Consider the following 6,000-nt stretch of genomic DNA (forward strand, 5'->3'; position numbering starts at 1 on the left):
CCGACGGATATAAGTACGTCGGCAAGTTATCGGCGGGTCAATTTTACCGACGACATTACCGACGGACCGTGCGAATTCCAAAGGATTGTGCATTAAATGCATCTCTAACCACGTCAGTTCGCCGACGGAATTACCGACGGACCACGAAAAATATGGAGGGTCATCAAAAATTTTAGTGCAAAATTCAAAAAATACTGACGGATTTTTGACACATTATCGACGGAATAATTTAAAATAATAATTAATTTTATATCCGTCGGTGAATTCGTCGGTAAAACTGCCATATAAGTTCCAGCGACCGCCCTTTCAGTTCATTTTTTCTTCCTCCTCAGTTTTTCACCTTAAATTTCGATTCTTTTCCTCTCCGTTCTTCAAAGTTTTCACCTGCAATCTTTAGCAAGTTTTCTTGTGAATCTTCATCAGTTTAAAAGGTAAGTGTTTCTTCTATTTTATTTTATTTTAAGGGTTTTTTTTTGCTATTTTTTTTTGTTTTGGTGTATTTTTTGTAATGTAGATAAAGTATTGAATTCAACACATTATTAAAGTAAGCATATTTCATTGCTAAAGTCTATAGTTTTTTTTTGAATTTATTGAATATTGTTTATTGTTGTATTGGCATAATTATGATTAGTTAATTTGTTGAATATTTATTGTTAATGTTGAATTTTCCATAGAATTAGTAATTGAATATGTTAGAATAATTATTAATTTTACTCTATTATTGCATGATTTGTGCTTAATGTTTTACATTTATTTTGATTGTTATTCTAGAGTTTTTTTTTTAATTTATTGTTTTGTTGTATTGGTATAATTATTGAATAATTTTTTGAATTGTAATTGTTAATGTTGAATTTACCTTAGTATTAGTAATTGAATATTTTGGAATAATTGTTAATTTTACTCTATTATTGCATGATTTATGTTTAATTTTTTTCAATTAATTTAATTTGTTAGTCTACAGTTTTTTTATTTATTGAATATATTTTATTGTTGTATTGGCATAATTATTGAATAATTTGTTGAATTGTAATTCTTAATGTTGAATTTACCTTAGGATTAGTAATTGAATATGTTGGAATAATTAGTATAGATTGGGTCAATTGGTTGTGGCTTTTGTTAATATGTGCAGGTGTGTGGATTTGGGTAGTATCCGGTATAGGGAAGTAGTATCCGGTATAGGGGAGGTGCTGTCGAATTTTTTTTTAACATTTGAATTTAATTATATAATTATTTGTATAAAATTGTGGAGATGCGTAGAATGAAAACCAGAGCTGGTCGCTTACGTACGGTCGCAGCTAGTTCGTCTAGCAGCGATGATGATATTTCCTTAGGTGCCTCTCAAGAAGAGGCAACTACACCACCTGCGCCGTCAACCGATGCTGCCTCTTCCAGCGGTACTTCACAGCGCAGAGGTGGCGTGCCTTCACAGCGGAATCAATTTATCCGCAAGTACGAGGCACAGTGGAAGGACGACCTTTCAATGTAAGTTTGTTAAGGTTTAATTTTTTTTTAAAATTACAACATAATTTATGAAGTAATCACTATTTAATTTATTTCATTTATTTTCAGGTTCACAAACATTGAGGCCGCCCGAGTAATATCATCGGCGTTTAAATCGTCGATGGAGATTCCATTGTTTCAATGGAGTCAGATATCCAAGCATCTTGAATGGATGCCTCAAATCAATGCATGGTTTGACAGATTTCAGGTTGGTGTTAATTTATAATTTTCAGTTTATTTCTAATAAATTATTAATATAATTATAAATAAATTATTATTTTTATTTAAACTTGTTTATTTATACACAGCACAAATTTTGGTGGGACGGTGAGCATAACACTGTTGTGAGGAGGGTGTGGGAAAATCACGCGGCAACTAGGTAAGATCGAAAAAAATACAAGATTTTTTTAGACTAAAATTTATGTTTCGAAATGTAATTTTTGATATGAAGCACAAAAAAGGGCAAAAAAAACCGCGAGGGATAGGGGTTTCCAAGGCTGGAACGATGTTGCGATTTGGAGGGATTTCAAACCGATAAACATCCCGAAAGATATATGGCCGCGCTATCTTGAGCACGTGACGTCTGAGTGGTTAACACGACGCTCACAGTCCGGTGCTGGCAACCGGAATCGGCCAATTCATGGCTCGGTGACAACGCACACTGGCGGCTTCGTTCCGTTTGCTGCACATGCGAAACGGATGGTAAGATTAATTTAAATGAAATATATCGTTAAATTAAGTTGTTGTTAATATATCTTTTTTCATTATAGGCTGCGTCTCTTGGACGTGAGCCAAGCCCGATGGAGCTGTTTGTGGAGACGCACGTGCGGAGTCAAGACCACTAAAAGGGGGCGCAACAGTTCGTTGATAACCGTGCTCAACATTTCATGGTATGTTTGTTCGACCATTTTATTTTGTAAGTTATTATGTTTATTGAATTGAATATGATGATTACTTTTTTTATTTTCAAGAGACCTATAATAATCGATTGAGGGAGAGATACGAGGACGATATTTTGATCTATCTGAAATTCGATCTGGATTTGTGGATGGAGATTGGATCGTCAGGTGGACCCAATAAAAATCAGGTTTACGGGCTCTCCAACACTACGGCCGACAACTTGTGGTCGACCTGTAGTGTTTCAACCGTTGAGAGCTCCCAATCAATATCGAGTTCCCAATCTAAGGAGTTCGTGGCCTTGCAGCAACACACGACTCAGCTCACCGACAAATACGACCACCTATCAGCGGAGTATGCACAACTCAAAGCGTCTCATGTATAACAAAAAGCGGAGTATGAACAACAAAAAGCGGCTTATGAACAGCTTCGTGAAAAGGTCATGAACATGGCAAATAGTGGAACATGTGCGCCTAATCGTTTTTTGCCGTATAACCACCAGCCTCCTCCTCCTCCTCCTCCTTCAGCTCCACCTTTATATTAATTTGTAATAAACATTATTTATCTTTAAAACTTCATTTAATATTTTTTTTGAAACATATTCAGTTTGTAATGAATATTATTTAACTTTGATTTTTTTTTTATGTTTAATATAAATTTTATTTGCATAATTGGTTTGTATTACAATTAATTTATATAGTATTATATTATATATCCTAAATAATTTTTTAAAACAAATTTAGAAAAAAAATATTACAAAGGGTTTTACCGACGGATTAATTCGGTTGGTATTTTAAACACTCACCGACAGACTTACCGACGGAATTAACCAGTCGGCATTTAACAGTAGCTGCCACACTTACCGACGAATTTACAGACGGATCTATTCGGTCGGTATTTCATACACTCACCGACAGATGTACCGACGGTTAGTAGCTGTTGGTAAATCCCGATATCACCGACGGACTAAAAATCCATCGGTATATTTCAAGCGGGAATCTTTTTTTTTTGCACGCAAATTCCGTCTGTAAAACCATCGGCAAATAGTTTTTTTTGTTTTGCCAACCGATATAGCGATGGAATGGGGAATCACCGACGAAAGGAAAGCCGACGGACTAAATCCGTCGGTAAAAAAATCACCGACGAACTGCTAATCACACACCGACAAAATTTATCCGTCGGTAAAACTGTAAAATCTTGTAGTGAACTGCACCTGCCACTGATAACTAATAGTCGTGAAAATCACACAATATTTGGCCAGAGTTCTTCGACTCTATCTGGTTCTTGTGCACGCACATAACCTTTAGCAAGAATATTATTGTATGCATGTACATCAGGTTCTATGCTAGCTTTCACCATATCATCAAAGATTTCCCTGCACTTCTCATGAATCCTGCGGTGCTGCCTCCAGGCATTCATCATGGTGCTAAATATCATCTCACATATGGTTTGACACCAAATTCTTCCATCAAGTCGAGAACCTGCATCTAATGTGCAATGGCTAAATCCAGTACCATGACTGAAGCAAAATCGATCTTTCTACCTAACAACACATGACAGTGCGTATGATTTCTAAAATAAGCACTGCTATGAATATTGCATAGAGCGCGATGCCGCAAGGTTGCTTATGAGTGTGCAGTGAAATCCTCTGGTTCCATGGTGCAAGTGTGAAAATGATAGAGATTATGTAAATGGCAAACTATGGATTAAAACCCTAAGCAAGCTAAATTTGTGTCAACTAACATGCAACGCAATCACCACTTTGCATCAAAATCCAGCAAATGAATAAATAGAAGTACGGAAGAAATGACAGAACAGTAACATGATTCAGTTTATGTAATGACCAAATATCATGTACTAAATTGATAATGCTTGTAATGCCTGAAGTAGAGCATTATACTAAAATCCCAACTGTGAAAAAATCCAAATCCATAATTTAAATGACTATCATCTTGTATTGTATTGTATAAACATTATTCTCCTTTAACTCTTATGATTTCTTGTTTTTCTAAAACTAGTGATTTCTTGTTTTTCTAAAACTAGTGATTTCTTGTTTATGTATTAGATTATATATTGACTGTATCACTAACTTTGTATGACTTTTTGAAATTAGCCAATACATGTTCTCATCAAATTTTTCTAATTTCATCTTCATTTCTTCTGTGTCCTCCTCAAAGCTCACATTCGTATCTTTAGCAACAATGTACCAAAATCTTTCAAGGAGACCTCATATTTTGGAAACAAATACATTATTATTTTCTTTACAGCAAATAAATAAGTCATGAAAAAAGACATGCAATTAGGGAAGCAAGTTCATCCATGAGCGATCCAAACTCTTCCACGGGCATTCCAAGTTCATCTGTGAGCTAGGATAATTTTAATGTTGACCTCTACACTAGCATTACAGACTTGTTCTCAAGTTTGATGGGTTATGGTGATGTAAGCCTGTTCATAAGCACTCCAGGAAAGATTATATATTTACGAAGCGAAATCTAATAATTTATCTAGACAGTTATATAAGATGGTATTTGTCCATAATACACTGATTTATTACACTAACATGGTCGTGTTTCTCCAAGCGTCCACATATTCCAATGCATTACAAGCCCTAATATATGAGACATAATAGATTGATATGCAATATTTCTTTTGTATATCTATTATTAAATATTGTTAATGTTATTACAAATGATGAATGTTAATTATTCTTTAATGTATGTATTAGGTGCATTACTTATTACGGAATGCTCGAAGAGCAACAACAATGATCCGTGAATGAGTCGATAAGATGGGAGATGCTCTGACCAACAATACACTCAATTTGTGTTGTGGTGGACTTTAAGAGGTTAAGGAAGTTGAGCATCTCAAAAAAGTCTTGTCAGTAAACGAGATCGTTTATCATGAATAGGGACATACAGTTAGTAAGGGAAGTCCATCCACAAGTTATTCAAACTCTTCCACAAGCGTTCCAAGCTCGTCTATAAGTTGGGATAATTTTGGTGTTGACCCCTACACTAGCACTACAAACTTGTTCTCAAGTTTGATGAGTTATGGTGATGTAGGCTCGTCCATAAGCACTTAAAGCATGTCTACTAGTTGGGGTGATTGTTAGATATATTTAGATTACATGCTTTAATTTTATAAGATTTATAAATTTAGTTTAAATTTAATCAAATGTTATTTGAGTTTTTATTGTATTTAATTAAGAATTGTTACTTTTTAGCTTGGATGAATCGTAAATTGTGTTTTTGAGTGATGAAGTGCTGGGTTTGTTTTTTATGGTAAAAAGTTAAGGTTAGAAAAATCACCCCGACCACATTTTTTTGATGATTCACGGATACGACATGCAATTCACGGATTGCAAATGTTGTATGCAACTTGCCAAACTCTATTATTTCTTGTTTTTTTTGTTTTTTTTTTACTATACTAAACTCCAAAAAAAATTACTCATATTTGCATGCCCTATTTTTTTCACATTTTTTTTTATTTTTTCCCACAAAATGGCCAAAAACGAAATGGGAGGGATTAATGGTGATCAAGATTTACTTGGGAAAAGATAATTTATATGCAAATACATTTCTAAATAGTTAGAGCACACAAATA

This window comes from Populus nigra, chromosome 3 (assembly GCF_951802175.1).
Source record: "Populus nigra chromosome 3, ddPopNigr1.1, whole genome shotgun sequence".
Classification (NCBI taxonomy): Eukaryota; Viridiplantae; Streptophyta; class Magnoliopsida; order Malpighiales; family Salicaceae; genus Populus; species Populus nigra.